Source organism: Sus scrofa, chromosome 1, assembly GCF_054392235.1.
Source record: "Sus scrofa isolate SSC_HxYL_T2T_F1_AM1 chromosome 1, Sscrofa_HxYL_maternal_Yorkshire_Landrace_v2.0, whole genome shotgun sequence".
Lineage (NCBI taxonomy): Eukaryota > Metazoa > Chordata > Mammalia > Artiodactyla > Suidae > Sus > Sus scrofa.
This window is the reverse complement of record NC_139383.1, coordinates 81,612,152-81,631,648: the sequence shown is the minus strand read 5'-3', so window position 1 is coordinate 81,631,648 and position 19,497 is coordinate 81,612,152. Positions and strand designations below refer to the sequence as shown.

General features: G+C 34.8%; 1 long non-coding RNA gene across 1 annotated transcript in view; it reads left to right on the top strand.

The window, feature by feature from the left end:
• LOC146406166 (uncharacterized) overlaps nucleotides 1–14,766 on the top strand; it is a 157,005-nt gene extending 142,239 nt beyond the window's left edge. The window contains exon 6 of the long non-coding RNA XR_014807408.1: nucleotides 14,352–14,766. This is a non-coding gene — a long non-coding RNA (uncharacterized LOC146406166). The remainder of the gene's footprint in view (nucleotides 1–14,351) is intronic.
• Nucleotides 14,767–19,497: the final 4,731 nt, after the last annotated feature.

Genomic DNA, 19,497 nt, shown 5'->3' with positions numbered 1-19,497 from the left:
GTTGAAAGTTTTATTGTTACCTTATTAATATATGCTATCTTTCTCTCTGGAGATGTGTGGACAGCGTTTTTTCTTCATGTCCTTCTACTCTGCATCTCCTCTGGTTATTATGTTGCTCCCAAGACAGTGTCTAGTAAAAGCCAAAGGAAAATTTTTTTGTGCTGACTTTTGGGAACCAATCAACACTGCTTCTGCACATTGAAAGGAAAATTGAAGGAATCTTGCAATCCACAGAGTGTTGTCTAGACAAGAAATATACTTGGAACCATTTTAAAGAATAATAATTTTTTTTTTTTTGCATTCCATTGATAGGCTTTAAGTTACTCTAATACAGATTGAGCTTTTTGTAAGAGGTAAATACAGTGAAGGTGTGAGGATCACCAGTGGGCTGGTGTGGGGGTTTTTGAGATATTGTGTACTTGAAGAGTTCTCGCTACAGTGTAGAATCCTCAATCTTTTAGGGAGTGATTAGGTGTCAAGGAACTGATTCAGTTTTTTCAAATTCACAGATTGATTTTATAAAGCACTGTGACAATTTATTAATTTGTAAAGTGTGGTATAACTTACCACTGAGCAGAATAGGGAAGAATATATATCCTGTATAGTAGAATAGTACATGAAATAATATATATACAGCCCTGAGGTGAATCCTTGGTATTTAAAAAAAATGCATAAGAAATGTTAGCTACATCTGAACTAACAAAGTGCCTGAGAAAAAGACTTTAATAACCAGAGGTTGTATTTGAAATCAATAGCTATTTTGAGGAATCCATGAAGGGCCTAGCTTTACTACATGACACAAGTCTCCAGAATATGAAGGATAGTTAAAAACCCTGTTGATATAGTGACTTTCAGATTACAAAATATTTTCATGTATGTTAATATGGTTCTGATATGATATTATGTTAATTGATTCCTCAATCACTTTGGGACTATGTTTTATAATAAACATTGGTGAAACTCTCTCTCCAGTTCTCAGCACTGCAACATAAAGGAAATATTTCTCCAGTTTTCCTTTTCTTTTTTTTTTCTTCTTATTTTCTTTGAAATCTTCCTGGTGTGGTAAGTTTTATTCTCATCAGTAAGTTACTGTCAATTTGAAATAATGTCTTACTTTTGGGAACTTTCCTATCCATGACTAAGCATATCCACAGGCCATGCTTTCTTATTTGCTTCAGTCATACAGCGGAGCCACTTAATCCATTGACTCCTATTCCTTCTCATGGCTCTCTCTTTACATTGGGAATTCAAGTGTGCTCTTGGTTCAGGACTCTTTCAGTGTTCCTTCAGCAAGCATTTATTCCCTACCTATTTGCCCCCTGACAACCTAGCGGCTAAAATAAAACATTCCCTACAGGCATGGCTGTGTCCAATGCCTGAACCAGAGAGAAGATTTACATTAGGAGTTCCATCTTCATTAGTCAGGGAAGGTTGTTTCTTTGCCACTGTTCCTTGCTCTCCTCTGAAAATAGGCAAGATCTCCCTATTCAGTCTCCTCTCACCCTCCTTTGTGCCAATAGGCAGGCCTACGTCTCTCTGGCCTCTCATTCTATTTGGAATTGGGGCTTCATCCTAGTTCCCCCTCATCCCATTCTTGCTATCAACTTTATTTCTGTGGCAAGGAACTGAACTTAGAACTTGCATAAATACCTTGTATACCCACCTGAAGCTGAGAACTGCTGCCCTGGTTCATATCAGATCTGTCAGCACTGCCACATGAGGCTAGGGTTAGGCAAGCAACCTTTAAACATATGAATATGACCTGCTGGTCCTTTTTATAAAGTGTTCATCCCATTCAACATTCTAAATCCCATCTAATTTGGTCTTGTGGGGAACTTGAGATTTTATGCTGCTAGTGCTCTGGAGAAGTTCTGTCACATAGCAGGCAATACTAGAACATCTCTGCTGAGCTAGAACAACAGTGCTCATGTTCTCTTGAGTTTTTCCTTCCCTTTATGTATAAACTCTCTTCTTGGCTATTGCAGAGTATCTGTGCTATAGACTAATTAGAGGGCACCATATTTTTCCCAACGTCAGCTTTCTTTCTTTTATTAGCTGAATCCTTGGTGATATGCTGCTAAGTACGGTGTGTGGGAAATAAAGTAGATAAACATTCAGTCCAGTCTGGGGTCATGTCTGTTGTAATACTTTTAAAAGAAGGACTCTTAGATTTTTATCTTTCCCACTTTCTCTAAGCAAATATGACAAAACTAACATCCAAACAAATAATTTTAAAATTATGTTTTTCTACAAGTACAAATAAAGCTTTTTCAAATTTCTGCATCCTTTCTGGTCAACCATATCTGAGGCTAAATGGCTCAGGGAGAGTCCCGCAGTTATATCTAAGTCTCAGATTTTAAGGAGCAATTAATTGCTCATTTAATCTATAGCTTCCAAGTAACATAAAACCCTTGGGTAGAGTGAGCTAATCATGCAATTCTAAAGGGCCGTAAAATTTAGGATGCATAGCAATGACCTGTGGGTACTTTTTCATAAGCAAAATTCTAAGACCTGGCCCAGAGATTCTGAGTCAGCAGTTTTGAGGGGGGCCTGAGACGGCCTATTTCACAAGTGCTTTTGAAGATTGATGCAAGAGGTTCCAGAACCCTGCTTTTGAAACTGCCAAAGAGTGTGTGGATGGCAGAGGACGACAGAGCAAGACAACCTTTGCTCTGGGATCGGGTATTTGGAAAGGGGAGAGTGATTTTCAAAGTTTATTTTCTGGTCCACTCCCATGTTTTCTGGTTAGTGTGCGAGGGAAAGTGGAAATGTGAGATGAAGCAGAAACAGTGCTTTTCACACTCAATATTTGGAGAAAACTTTGCCCTGCAGCTTAACCTTTGGGATAATTGTGACAGACCTTGACACAAAGTCAGTTGAGGGGTGAGGAGGAAGCAATTCTCTCCTCATGGCACTGGTACTGTGTGACTTCTGCCCCAGCAGCAGGAGAGTTTCCAAGAAGTGGCCTTGTTGACACACATTTTCTTGTTCTGGTGGTTGTTGGCATTGTCAGAGCAGAAAGGGAAGAGCAAGGCCAGTGCCATGTTGAAGACAGAAAGTGTTTAATGACTTTCAGAAGCATTGTAAAGACTTCCTTGACAAGGAAGGGGGAGGCATGAGTTTGAGACCCAGAAACTGAATGAATTAGAATTAGAAACATGTCTTGTATATCTTAAGATGTAGAGCATTGTGTTTCCCATGACTGTACATGCCACTTGCACAAAGGCATATTTTTCATCAAATTCAAACTGGACCACATATATTTGTGAGAGTCTGAGCATCTAAATAACACATTCGTGTTTAAAACACATTTGTGGGAACAATTTCTACTTACAAAGTGATTTTCTCATCTAATTTAGGTGATTCCTATAGGTACATTGTCACAGATTTGGTGTAACTTAGAAAAATTCAAGTTATTTCATACTTTTACCTCATTCATTCAGATATTTATATGATTATAATATTGAATGTACCTGACACTATCTATAAAATATGGTGCATTTGATCATAAGTTTATTTTGCTACCAATAATAAAATCAGGCTTTATTGTGTAGACATGGCTTTCTTGACCTCTTTTGTCATGCCCTGGCCCTACATCTCTTCAGTTAGAATGTGGTGGAAAAGCTGTTTTCATTCCACTTCCCTTAAAGCTGTGTTTCTCCCAGTGAACTCTGTGGACCACCTCATCACAGTCATTTAAGAAGTTTGTTAAGCCTGTGACTTCTTGGGCCCTAGCCAAAACTCTGATTGAGAATCTCTAGGAGTAAGTAGGAATCCATATTTTTGATATGCTCTTAATTGACTCATGTGTGCTAAAGTTGAGAACAAATGTTTCCAGTAAAGATGTTGACAGAGAAATGAAATAATAACAATTCCTAATGCTTGTGTATTTATGTTTCTCAAAATACTTTCACATATATAAATGCACAGAATAATGGTGATGTAGGTAGTACCATCTCCATTTGGCTGATAATGAAATTGAGTTTCATATGGGTGGACTGTCTAATTTAAGATGGTAAGCAAATATATGTCTCAAATTTTCTCTGAATTTTAGGAAAATCATTTATCTATTCATTGCCTTGTTATTTATTTCATCCATCCATCCACACATATATCCATTTCCTCAACAAATATTCACTGAGGGTGTGTTGAGTGCCAGGTAAACAGTCAGATACTATAGATGCAGAGATAAGCAAGACTCACATTTTATCCTCAAAGAGTATACAGTGTAGACAGGGATGGGATGAAGTGAGAAAATGTTGGGAAAAAAAGTAGAATATATGGTATTTTTCCCTTTAATTTTTAAAGGAACCTTCATATTGTTTTCTATAGTGATTGCACTCATTTATATTCCCACCAACAATGTAGGAGGGCTCCCTTTTCTCCACGTCCTCTCCAGCATTTATTGTTTGTAGACTTTTGATGATGGGCTTTCTGACTGGTGTGAAATGATATCTCATTATAGTTTTGATTTGCATGTTTAAAAAATAATTAGTGATATTGAGTATCTTTTCATGTGCTTTTTGGCCATCTGTCTGTCTTGTTCGGATAAATGTCTGTTTATATCTTCTGCTCATTTTTTGATTGGGTTGTTTGTTTTTCAAGTTTCAAGTACATTTTGGAGATTAATTCTTTGTCAGTTGCTTTGTTTGCAAATATTTTCTCCCATTTGGTGGGTTGTCTTTTTTATGATTTACTTTGTTGCACAAAAGCTTTTAAGTTCAGTTAGGTTCCATTTGTTTTTTTTTTTTTTTTTTGGTTTTATTTTCACTACTCTAAGAAGTATATCAAAAAAGATATTGCTTTGATTTATGTCAAAGAGTGTTCTGCCTATGTTTTCCTCTAATAGTTTTATAGTATTTTGTCTTATATTTAGGCCTTTAATCCACTTTGAGTTTGTGTGTGGTCTTAGAGTATGTTTTAATTTCATTGTTTTACATATATCTCTCCAGTTTTCCCAGTACCACTTATTGAAGAGACTGTCTTTTCTCCATTGTATATTCTTGCATCCCTTTTCAAAAATTAGTTGACCAGAGGTGTCTGGTTTATCTCTGGTCTTTCTATCCTGTTTCACTGATCTGTCTTTCTGTTTTTTGTGCCAGGACTATAGTGTTTTGATGAATGAGGCTTTTTAGTATAGTCTGAGGTCAGGGAGCCTGATTCCCCCATTCCATTTTTCTTTCTCAAGGTCACTTTGGCTATTTAGGGTCTTTTGTGTGTCCATATAAATTTAATTTTTTTTTCAGTTCTGTAAAAAAATGTCATTGCTATTTTGATAGGGATTGCATTGAATTTGTAGATTGCCTTGGACAGTATAGTCATTTTGATTGATTCTTCCAACCCAAGAGCATGGTATAACTTTCTGTCTGTGTCATCTTTGATTTCTTTCATTATCATCCTATAGTTTTCAGAGTGCAGGTCTACCATATGATCTAGCAGTCCTTGGGCATATATCTGGAGAAAACAATAATGTGAAGATACATGCACCCCTATGTTCACCACAGCACTATTCGCAATAGCCAAGACATGGAAGCAACCTAAATGTCCATCCACAGAGGAGTTGCTCAAGAAGATGTGGTACATATATACAATGGAATATTACTCAACCATAAAAAGAATGAAATAATGCCATTTATAGCAACATGGAAGGCTCCGATTATCATACTAAGTGAAGAAGGTCAGGCAAAGACAAATATGTGATACTACTTACATGTGGTCTAATGAAAATGATAAAAAGGAACTTATTAACAAAGCAGAAATAGACTAACAGGTTTCTGAATCAAACTTATGGTTACCAAAGGGGAAACATGGAGGAGGGATACATTAGGAGTTTGGGATTAACATATATATACTACTGTATGTAAAATAGATAATTAACAAGGACGTAGTATATAGCACAGAGAAATCTACTCAATATTCTATAATAACCTATATGGGAAAAGAATCTGAGAAAGAAGGGATATATGTATATGTATAACTAATTCACTTAGCCATACACCTGAAACTAGCACAATCTTGTAAGTCAACTATACTGCAATAAAAATTTTTTAAAAAGAAGAAAAAAGGACAAAAGTAGGAACAATCTATTTTCTTTGCTTTGTTAAGCGTGGGTTTGCTAGACATCACTGTGTGCAAATACTGAGACCTTCTCCTTTCACATCATCATCATAGCTTTGTGTATATAGACACCTTCTTAATCACAGGGCTTAGAAATACACACTGGGCTTTGGTTTTTTAGATGTGGCTAAGGCATAGATAGGGCATTAGTTGGACATTCTTGCTGGACAATCAGCAGGTAACTTACTGTTGGATGTTCTTCCTGGATGACAGTGACAAGGACAGTAATTATTACTTTTAAGCACATGTGACATAGAGAAACTACTTAAATGACTATAGGTGTTCTTCAAGTCTTGAATCAACTAATACATGGCTCTTATGCTGGTGGCAGCTGTTGTTACCAGGCAGAGGATCCACAGTCTCTCAATGTCAACTCTTCTGGCCCTTTCCTGTGCTCTCCCCTTGCATCTTTTGGAATTAGTACCTCTAGAGGCAGGGAGTCCAGATCACTTTCCGTTTCCCCCAGTCTCTTAAATCTATTAAGCTTAGTTAGGCCATAGAGTCTTGCTGATGTTTGTAAAACCAGTAAGAATGTTATGTTTTTGGTGATTTCTGTTTTTTTTGTGCAGGCATATCCTTGAATTAGCAAGTAAACTAGCTGATTTTAAATTTATAGTTGAAATTATTACTAAATTAGGAAAATAAAATTTGTGCTATTTATTTTTAAGCCAAGAATACAGAGGGAACAAGTTCCTCCTAGGTTGGGTTTCGGGGATTTTTGGTTTGTTTTTTTTTGTTGTTGTTGTTGTTGTTGTTTTTGTGTTTGTTTGTTTGCTTTTGGTTGAAAAAAGATTCATCTTTCCTGAATATGGCAGAAGTACTAGGAAAAATGCTGGAAATAATTCAAAGAAATGAAGACCACATGGATTTGTACTACTTTTGTGTGGAAGTGTGATCTTTCACATTCAGTTGAGGTTTGTAACTAAATTTAATAATGAAGTATTAAATCACTGAGTATTCTTTGCAGAGATGTACTGTCTAGTGAACAAATGAAATGTCTAGAACTGAAGAGACATTTACATATAAAACAGAGAAATAAGTTGAAAATCAGAAGATGTTTCTTGAGAGAAAAGGCTTTGAATTAAAAAGCCAACAGAATCAAATGTTCCACATCACATTAGTGATTTATAGGTTTATTATAAAGTAGCCCTTTGTGTTTACAAGACAAAGATGCCACAAACCATCACTGAGACATTAGTGAAGGATGTTTAGTTGAAATATTGATAAATCTGAAGTAAAGAAGTCAGATCAACTACTATTTTCTAATGACACATTAGCTTGATATATTTAGTACCTGGCTAATGATATAGAAAGAAAACACAGAGAACACATAAAGCTAGCACATATGCTTATTGAAACTTGATTATTGCACAGATATTGCTAACATGGTGATTCTTTTAATATATGTGCAATGTAATTATTATGGTGATAAGAAGGAAAAATTCCTTTTTTTTCCTGGAATATTGTTGATAAAGACACTTGCTCTGAAATGTGGAGAATGAAAACTGGATTGCATTGCAACAAATACATTTTGAAATTTAAGTTTTATGGAGGAATGTGTTCTGATGGAACAGCTGAAATGACAACAAAATATCCTAGGTTTGTCACTCACATTCAGGAGCTTCGCTGGAATGGAAGTCAACATCATGCTTTCTTCATCAAGAAAGTTTTGCTGTGAAAAGTAAAATAGTACTGCACTAAACAGTGTGCTTAGTGACGTAATAAAGACTGTGGATTTATAAAAGTGAAAGCCTAAAATTTGATATTATTGTCTTAATTACATCATCAGATGAAAGTTGGAGATGGGCAACCACTATTGCCTTATAAGGTATGATAGTTATTGGGGAAAAAATATTTCAAGAAAGTGTAACTACATCATAAACTTCTAGGGAGTTTATAAAGTAAGAAAACAGTTTGATCTCAACTTTTTAAGAATGTGAATTGGGCATCTGGACATACTTATTTATCTGACATGTTTAGGATTTTTTTTTTTTGGCCATGCCCATGGCATGCAGAAGTCCCCAGGCCAGAGTTTGAACTGTGCCAAAGCTGTAACTGGAGCCACAGTAGTGACAATGCCAAATCCTTAACCCACTGGGCTATGAGAGAACTCTAGACATATTTAGTATTTTTAATGATCTTACTACTTCCATGTAAGGAAAGAAGGCAATTTTTTTTTAATATTAGGTAAGACTGAAAGGCAAAAGTGGAAATTTAGAAGCTTAGAAGAATGTAATTTCTATAAATATTTATGACATATGACAGCCACTTACTAAGGTAGGGAGAATGATCTTGATATTGCACATTTATGAAAAGTTATAACTGAATCTTAGAAATTTGATAGAACAATTTAACTTTACTTTTCATCAAAAGAAGAGCCAAATATAAACATGACTCTGGAATCCAGTTCTTTCTCTGAAAGATAACTCGAATTGAACCATAACTTTGCAGGATAAATTGTTGAAATTACCTGTAGATGAAGGATTGATGATGAATTTTGTAAATACATTACTTCCTTTAATTTGAATAAAAGCTAAAAATGAATATCCTAAGTTTTCAGAATTTAGAATTTTTAAAAAACCTCTTCTTGACATTTTCATCAACACGCCTCTATAGTGCATATTTCTCTACTATGAGAGTTATTACAACAAATCGTACAAACCATTTAGAGATAAATTATTCTCTACAGTAGCACTGATGTTAGTCCAAGTTAGGTTAGATAAATAAATATTCAAGAATCAAACACATTTGTCAAATTTGAATCTTTAGATTGGTATGCAAAATGTTCATTCAGATTGTGCATGTAAGCATTTAAAATGGGAAACACTATTTCACATGTAGCTTTTCCTACAGTTATGACTGTGAGGTGAAAAATTTGCTGAATGTAATAGTGATTCTCTACATTATTTGTCTATATGATTACTTTTAGTCAATGGGTCAATTTTCTTTTCCCTATGCTATTTCAATAATTATTATATTTATCAAATATAATATTGATCTGTTAACTTTAATAATAAAATATATTTGTATTTTGTATATCTTTAAATTTTTATTTTACAATAGCTTATTTATTTATTTGTCTATACTTGTGACATATGGGAGTTCCTGGGCCAGGGACTGAATCTGAACTACAGCTGTGAGCACACCACAGCTACTGCAATGCCAAATCATTAAGCCACTGTGCTGGGCCAGGGATCAAACCTGCATGTCAGCAGCGACCCAAGCTGCTGTGGATCCTTAACCAGCTTCACCACAGCAAGAACTTCTCTAATAATTTATTTATATCTTATTTTATAAAACTATTGATATGTGACTCATTATGATAAGTTGGAAATAATCAAAATGTATGCTTCACATTAGTTGGTTTGAGAAGCAACTGATCTTAAATACAAAGGAACCCAAGAAGAGTAGCAGTAGAAAAAAGATAATAGACCAACAACACATAAAAAAGATCATAAAACAAAATCAAGTTGGATTCATCCTAGGATCACAGAATGGTTCAACATACGCAAATAAATCATTGTGATGTATCATATCAGCAAAAGAAAAGACAAAAACCATGCCATCATCTCAATAGAGGGAGAAAAATCATTTGATAAAATCCAACATCTAATCATGATAAAAACTCTTAGCAAAATGGGTGTAGAGGGAACATACCTCAATACAATAAAAGCTATTTATGACAAACCCACAACCAACATAATACTGAATGGTGAAAAGCTGAAAGTCTTCCCACTAAAATCTGGAACAAGACAAGGATGCCCCCTCTCATCACTTCTTATTTAATATAGTATGAAAGTCCTAGTCAAAGCAATCAGACGAGAAAAAGAAATTAAAAATATCTAATTTGGAATGGAAGAGGCAAAATTATTATACACAGGTGACATGACACTATATACAGATAGCCCTAAAGACTTGACACAAAAACTAATTCAGAAAGTAGCAGTACAAAAGACTAACATAAAGATTAATATGCAGAAAAGCAGGGAGTTCCCATCATGGCTCAGTGGTTAACGAACCTGATTAGGAACCATGAGGTTTCAGGTTTGATCCCTGGCCTCGCACAGTGGTTTAAGGATCTGGCATTGCCGTGAGCTGTGGTATAGGTCACAGATGTGACTTGGATCCCGAGTTGCTGTGGCTCTGGCATAGGCTGGCAGCTACAGCTCCAATTAGACCCCTAGCCTGGGAACCTCCATATGCCACAGGTGCACAAAGAGACAAAAAAAAAAAAAAAAAAAAAAAAAAGGTTAACATACAGAAATTAGTTGCAATTCTTCATATTAACAATGAAATATCAGAAAGGGAGGAGTTCCTGGGCGGCTCGGGTGTGTTAAGGATCTAGTGTTGTCACTGCTGCGGTGCAAGTTTTATCCCTGACTGGGAAATTTCATGTGCCACTAGTGTGGCCAAAAATATAAAATCTTTTTTAAAAATTAAAAAAAGAGAACTATCAGAAAGGGGAAGTAAAAAAAATCCCTTTGAATTTTGTTAAAAAAACAAAACAAAACAGGAATAAACTTGATCAAGAAGGTGAGACTTCTATGCTGAGAACTATAAAACATTGATGGGGAAATTGAAGATGATACAAAAAATGGAAATATATCATATGCTCTTGGATTGGAAGAATTAATATTGTTAAATGGCTATACTACCCAAAGGAATTTACAGATTTAATGCAACCCTTTTCAAAATGCCAATGACATTTTTCACAGAAGTATAACAAATCCTAAAATTTAAATGGAACCATAAAAGACAAAGTTACCAAAGAAATCCTATTTAAAAGAACAAAGCTGGAGGCATAATGCTTTCAGACTTCAGACTGCTACAAAATGAGAATAATCAAAACAGCACAGTATTGGTGCAAAAACAGACATATGGATCAATGGAATAAAATAGAAAGCCCAGAAGTAATCTCATATACTTATGGTTAATTAATCTTTGACAAAGGAGGCAAGACTATTCAATGGGGAAAAAACAAGTCTCTTCAGCAAGTGGTGTTGGGAAAGCTAGACAGCCACATGTAGATCAATGAAAATAGAATGCTTCCTCATACCAGACACAAAAATGAACTCAAAATGGTTTAAGGACTTAAATATAAGACATGACACCATAAAACTTCTAGAGGGGAACATAGGCAAATATTCTCTAATGTAAATCTTACCCGTGTTTTCTTAGGTCAGTCCCCAAGGCAATTAGAAATAAAATGTACAAAAGCTTATTCAATTCAGTACCAAAATAGCAACTCAATCAAAAAATGGGCGGTAGACCTAAATAGACATTTCTCCAAAGAAGTTATACAGATGGCCAATAGGCACATGAAAAGATGCTCAACATGGCTAATTATTAGAGAAATGCAAATCAAAACCACAGTGAGGTCTCCATGCTGTACTCCAGAAACTAACACAATATTGTAAATCAACTATGCTTCAATCTAAAAAAAAACAGAAAAAAGATATTAAATGAAATTTTTTAGTGTGTCGTGCCAAAGAAAATAGACTGTCATTCCTTGTTTAAGGCACTTGTCTGAATAAAAACCTGTATCAAACCACCTGTGATAAAATGTTCATTTAACAAGATTTTTCACTTTATCTTCAATAACTTTTTATTATTATAAGGAAATGCTTTATATCATAGGGGATTTAGAAAATAAGAAACATAGTAGAAAATTTGGCAAAATTTATAGAGACAATGTACAGAAGAGATAGAAAATCTAACATGCATATGAAGAGATGATTATGCTCATCAAAAATCAGGGAAATCAAATTAAAATAGTGATGGACTATACTGTATATATATTATGTAGGCAAAAATCAAAAACCTGAATTATAGCAACTCCCGATGAGGATCTGGGGAGACAGGAACTTTCATATACAGCTAGTGGGCGTGTGAAATGCTACAGCTATTCTGGAAAGCTGTTTGGTACCACTTCGTAAAATGGAGTATTAACACACCTATAGACCCAGCAGTTCTGTTTCTGGGTAAAAATCCCAAAGAAATTGCCACACTGATTCCTAAAGGAATGTACCAGATATCTTAGTCTCTGTCTCAGGTACTTTTGTCCTCATGGACTCTAGGTTACCTGGTCATTCTACTGCTCAACATTCTACTGGCAACTACTCTATATAGGATTTGTAACCACTATTGCAGTAAATAATTCTGCAGCCACCTGGATTTCTGAGACCCACCTCTGCTGCAGAACTCAGTGGGAGGTCCCCTCCTGATTAACTAATTGAGTGAATTGGTTGCCTTTTGTCCATAGTGCCCACTGTCTTCCCCGCTTTCCCCACAGGCAGCTTTTCCCAGGGGTTTAATAGGCATTTCTTTTCTGTGTTTATGTTCCTGCACACTGTGTATTGTTTTCCATATCTTAAATTAAGTAGCACAGTGCAAATCCAAGGGTTCTCAAGGCGTTGTCCTGAGTCTCAGGAAACTTCTTAGGCTGGAGTGGAACGGATACCCTGAGTGTCTCATTGTTTGACTAGTTATCTCCTTTTCTTAGCTCCCTGAATTTTTCTCTAATCTCTGGTCTTAACTAAGCAATTTAATCCTTGTTAATTTAATTCCTGGTTTTCCCTAATTTGTAAAGGTACTCATTTTTCTTAACCACTCCCTTTAATGTTTATACTAAATTCTGAAACTAGATATTGATTCTGACCAAATACTACTCTTCTCAAGTATCTTTGCTACATTTAACAGGCATCAAATAGCAATTTGTCCTACAACAAAACAGTAGTATACCTAGTGCACATATAAGTAAAGACAAGGCTATAACATTATGTAGTCAATACAGATGTAGGAAATACATGAAACAACAATGTGACAGGAAAAGCAAAACAGCCTTACTTATCTTTCTAATTCTAATAGGAATTGTCTTAGCTGTTCTCACAAAGGCATTTGTGCTCTATGCCACTCATCCTCTGGTCTTTTTACTTTTCACTTATATTTCCTCCTACTTTGGTAGAATATGACTCTGAATGCACAAAGAGTATTAGTGGTCTTTGAAGTTTCCTCTCTACCCTAAGATTTTATGAGTTGCTATGGATCAGTGAATGACCATTGGAATAAAGTTGGGCTAGAAGAAAAAAAAATAAACAATTCAGAATAGCATAACAGGTAAAGAAAGCTCTTTCATGCTGGACTGACTTTCTCCAAGTCACCAGGGACTATAGAAAATCATTTTGGGGAAAGATGCAAAGAATGAAAAGATAAGAGAGTTGTACTGTTCAATTTTCAATACCAAGTATTGTTTGAATATTTTTTAGTGTTTAGTTAACAAAGTTAGTGCAGGGACACACTTTTGGACAGGTTATCAGAAACCATGCCCACTTCTCCTTTTTGACACCTCCTTGCTTTTCTTTGTTTCAATGTGAATTTTTCTTTTTCATCGCAAGTCCATGAATTGGGGTTGCTAATTTGTTTGACCAGGGCTCATTATATCCGATGAAAAAGATCTTACAGAAAAAGTCACTTGCACTCAGATTAAGTAATATATATTGAGTAATATACTCTTAAAATGAAAATAAATTCCTTTCTTTTATCCCTGTTTCTCTGCCAGTCTTTCTTTTTCTGTTTTTGTTTTCAAAAACTGAGCATCTTTTTCCTAAATGGAGTCTGATAACCTGTCAATGTGAAGAAACAGTCTATATCCTGATGATGGAAGGTCTATTCTTATCCCAGCCTATTGGGAAATACCCTCTGACCTGTCACTATCCTCTGTAAAACTAAGACTAATTTAAAGATAAATTGTCTGGAGCTACTGTGAAGCAGAAGCAAAGATAAAGTTAATGGGAATGTGATTCGATTTATAAAAATCTGATTTATGCACAACTTTTCAGGGGCACATTTGTAACATCAAATGAGGAACATCTGTACTAAAGGAAACAACAAATTCCTTGAGCTTTCATTATGAAAAGAAATCAAATTGTGAGGAAAGGCAAGATATATAGGCGATTATTTAATATCAACATGGCTGACAAGTTCAACTTATAGCTGGTTAGAAAAAAATAATTAAATTCCTTGAACCATAAGCTTGTTCACTTTTTTATCTCCACTATCTGGGGGCAATAGAATAGTGATTGCATATTGTGAAGCAAGGGCAGGCTTTTGTTACCGGAAACTTCATATCTTTCAGAAATGCTATGATGCTAAGAGTTACACTTGACTGTTGAATGATACTATGGTCTTAGGCGAGACTTTTACTGTTCACTAAGCATCCTTTTTCTCTCTCACAGTCTTGGCTTCCTTCCAGGTACCTGCAGCCATGTGACTTTCTAGCCAATATTTCTGGGCCAAGGCATTTTTGGACAGGTGTAAGTTCTCTACTTTTCTGCCACTGTGAACACCAAAGTGAAATCTTCACCTGCTGAGATCCCCAAATGAGTATATGGAAGGGAAGCCTTCAATGACCTACACTGACCTGTAGATGAATTGAAAGTAAGCTTTTGTTGTATTAAGCCACTCAAGTTTGGCCGTTAAATTGTTAATGCAGCATGAATCCGTGTATATGGATTAACACAACTGCGTAGATGTTGCTAGTTCAGACTTCATACTAATTGTCTTCCTCTATTATCACCTTTTGAAGTATATAATTTTACTTTTTTAAAACAGAAATATTTTAAAGAGGTAAATAGAGTAGAATACAAACTACCGTAGTTTCTAACTTTTAATTCAACTTTATTTTAAAGTTTTAGTTTTTGTTCCAGGAGTTGTTTAATGGGATCATATTCAATACCACTTGATACAGGTAAAAATGTGAATACTTCTACCAGGGTTCTTTTTCCAGTAGTTTTATCAATTGAGCATTTTATTTCTTTAGGTAGAGAATCTTAATCAAGTCAGTCCATATGCTCCAGAGTTGATATTAAATTTGTGAAAGAGATAGGAATAAAATTTTTAAAAAGCTCTGATAACTTATAAATAAGCACTGAGTTGTTAACTTCAAGCCAAGTGAGGTAATCTAAAGTCTTGCTAAATTTACATTTCAAATATCTAATAAACATGCCTATTGTTTAGAAGTAAATTTTTATTGATACCGAAAGAGCCTAGAATTTAGGAAGTGATTCTAAACACAAAATCCAATGTAGAAGGCAAAACTTAGACACTATAATTTCAAGTGTAGATGAAATATGCATGAATTTGGTAATGTTAGGTTGTAAATTGTGTTTTTAATTTATTAATTAACAAGTATTTATGAATCATTTGAACTCATCCTCATCAAATTATTATAAAGCCCAAAGTCAGGGCTTTATGTGCGAGTCTTTAAATTCCACAACAACCCTATGCAAAATTTACTACCATTATCCTTAGGTTCCAGTGGAGAGCTTGAAGCAGAGAAAGACGTAGTAACCTGCCTGAGGCCACATGGCTAGGCAGTGAGGTAGTCAAGCTTTGGATTGAGGGTAGCCAGTTCGAGAGCCCTGTCTCTTAATCCCTACGCCTTACTAAATCTATGACTACATGTCAGTTGTGGTACTACACAGGTCGTGGATAATATTTCAATTGTTCCACTGTACTTAAGAGGTCTTTATTAATATCCTAATTTTCATAAGGAGACAGAAGAAAGAAATGTTAAGGAATTGGATCCTAGTCATACAACAGCAAATATGGTGGCAGGAGTTGACTTCAAATGATGCTCAAAGAGGAATGAGTTTGATTTCCAAATGATGGTACAGATAAAAACCATATTTTCAAATATATGTGTGTATATATATATATATGTATGTATGTATGTATGTATGTATGTATATACACACACAGGGCACAGTGCAAGGTCCTGTGCAAATGATAAATTTGGCAGTGACTTGGTGGCTCTTTAAATACAACAGTGTAGTCCCCATTCAGGTATTTCATAAGGCTGTCAGATTTTGAAAAACAAAAACAAAAGAACTGTATGACCAGTTAAATTTAAATTTAGGTGAACACAATTTTTTCTTAGTATGACAATGTTCTATACAATATTTGAGACATACTGAAAAACTATTTTTTGTTTATCTAAAATTCAGATTTAACTGGGCATCCTCCATTGTATCTAGCAATCCTCTTTTCTAGAAGTTTCATCACTTTACTTGTTTATTTTAATTTTGTATTGTTATTAAAGTATGGTTGATTAACAATGTTTCATAAAGTTCTGTTGTACAACAAAGTGACTCAATCACACACATTTCCCTATGCTGTTCAGTAGGACCCCATTGCCCATCCACTCCAGATATAATAATTTTCATCCCCCTTTGCAATTATTTGCCACATTCAAGGCACAGCTCCCTTTTGTTATGTCTTTGGAGTAAAGGTAGTATCAAAATCTATAGTCCATTATTGCCATTTATTTACCTACAACTGGTGGGGAAAATGGGACGAGACAGCGTTTAATCCTTCCTTGAGTATATGAGATACATAAACACAGACATTTATATAAATTGATTTTTTTGCATTTTCTCTAGTTACAATAGATCAGTCCCTCCTTCATCTACTTATAAAATGTAGACATAAATGTTCATAGAGCAAAAACCCATCTATTTATTAGTATTTTTGCACACATGTACTTGAAAGATAACAGGAACCTCCTTGACATCAAACACATTTAGCAGTAAATATTATTAGATTAGATTTTTGATGGTCTGACTTGTTTTGAGAGTATCACTAAGAAATTTTGTTTATAAATTACATTCAGAGACTGTCTCTTAGTTTGAATATAATTTTGTTTGAAAGTCTTAACTGCCATTATTATAAGTCCTTTCCTTCATTTCTAACAAATTACATAGTAGTTGGAATACAAAAAACTCTTTAGGACAAAAGTTTGATGAAAAATGATAAATTATCATTATCTTGATTTTTTTCTTTTTCATTTAAAAACTTGTCTCTCCTCCATTTACAGAGTTAGGGATTGTAGAGGACACTAATTGCTGTGTCTCAAGCAAGAAAAGGTCAGTATAAAGAAGTATGAATTCAATTGGAGACTTGTGCTTGTTTTGGAAAAGAGTTTCCAAAATGTGCATCTCGCCTCCCTGTTAATTATTAAAATCATCTGACTGACCCTGTGAGAAGAGTGACTGATTTCCAATTTTCATTCGTTCTGGCTCATCTTCTTCTCTGAAGTTCCTTGTTAATGTGTGAAAATAACATGTACTGTTTTTCAAATTCATTGGAATGATTAAATTCATTTCTTGGGTGGAAGCAAAGTTTGTAAGAAGGAATACATTACATGCTATAAGTATGAATTTCATAATAGTAAAAGTACACAAGGAAAAGGGAAAATAACCCCCAATTTTTCATGGCAGAAGTAATAAAGGGAGAAAGTGAAGCAAGTGTTTTAATTTCAAAGAGTTGAAACATCTGATCTCCATTTAAATGGTCTTAGGGCTGGGAAGGACTAAAAGCAGAGTTTCTTCTTATTGACACATTATCAAAATCCTATAAATTTAAAATCTTGTGATCGTCCTCCCTGTCGTTTTTTTTCCTGGAGTCACCTCAATGGTCTATGAAATTGACTGGGCTGAAATTACAACCCAGCAACATTAATTATGTACCTAAGAAAAATACCTAAAAATAAGATTTCCGTTATAAATTACATAATAATCTAAATATTTAAGTGTATTTAGATATTTAGATTTATATATTTAGATAAATATTTATATATTTAGATATAAATATATTTACATATTAAAACATATCTAAATAGAAGTTCCCATTGTGGCTCAGCAGTTAATAAACCCAACTAGTATCCATGAGGATGTGGGTTCGATCCCTGGCCTCACTTGGTAGGTTAAGGATGCACTGCTGCCGTGAGCTGTGGTGTAGGTTGCAGACGCAGCTCCAATTCCAAGTTGCTGTAGCTGTGGTGTAGGCCAGTGGTTACAGCTTCGACTGGACCTCATAGCCTGGGAACCTCAATATGTCGTGAGTACAGCACTAAAGAAGACAAAAAAGATATATATATCTAAATGAATAAATGTATATCTATCCATAAATATATATTTATATATTTTAAAATTTAAATATATATTTATATAAATATTTATATATTTAGATTTATAAATATTTAGGTATTTATATTTATATAAACATATCTAAATATCTAAATATATCTAAATAAATTTTGTTAAAATAATTTCAAAATTTCATTTTATCTGCGCATTGTGTGTATTTCCTTATAACAGTAACTGAGTTTGTCAAGAAAAATTCCAGCGATGCTGTTTGGCCTGCTTAAGTCAGAGAAAAATGTCGCAGAACAGTGTTTCAGAACACTTCTCCACAAAAAGAAAGAAATCCCTGTTAAATACAATGTTTAATCCTCTTCAGTAGGAAAGGGTGTCCTAGGCTCTTCTCTTCACTAATTCTGGGGAAATTGGTCTGGAAGGAGGTTAAATTGCGTGACTCTATATTTGTATCAGGATCTTTATCGTCTCTATCTAGACTTTGACATACTCAGTGCAGGTTACATAAACCTTTTAAATTCTGAAGGGATTCTTTACAGTAGGAAAGGAGGATAATAAGTCATCTTCATTACTACTTAGAGGAACATCTGACCCAGTTAGTGGGCTTCATCGTGGCAGACAGTGACAGAATTTGGAAAATTCACTTCCAAATGCTTGGACTCGGAGTAATCTTTTCAAGTCAGAGTACATTGGTACCTGGGGAAGCATCATATGAAATCATGTGCACTGGATAGCTTTTATGGAGCTCATTATCAAATGGGAACATTAGGCAGGAATCTGGCAGAGAAAATGTAATCAGGATTTATAATTAAGTGAGAACAAAATTTATAAACTTGATTATAATTGTAGGGTTTCTAGGCCCTTTTCCAAATATCAACCACATGCACTGCAACTATAAAATAAGAATTTGTATACCAAGAATGCTTTATTATGATTTCATTTCTGAAAACTTTGAGAGGTTTATTCTCAAACTGAAAAATGTTGCAATCCTTGTAAGGAAAGTTTGGTTACAGGATATCTGGTAGATCCAGCCTGGAAGTATTTCAAATAATTACATAATTCAAAATAACTTCTTAAACACAAATTCACTGCTTTTCTCAAGAGTGTTAATACTGTTTTCTTTAAATGAAAGAATCTTTGAAAGATAAAAGTGTGCCTATTTTATAGGTACCTCTTATCCTGGTAGGATTAAAGGCAGCTCCATTTTCCTCCTTTTATTTATTTATTTATTTATTCATTTATTTTTTGTTTTTTAGGGCCATACCCAAGACATATGGAAGTTCCTGGGTTAGAGGCTGAATTGGAGCTGCAGCTGCTGGCCTGCACCACAGCCACGGAACTGTGGGATCTAGCTGTGTCTGCAACCTACACCACAGCTCACAGCAATGTCGGATCCCCAACCCACTGAGCGAGGCCAGGGATCGAACCAGCATCCTCATGGATTCTA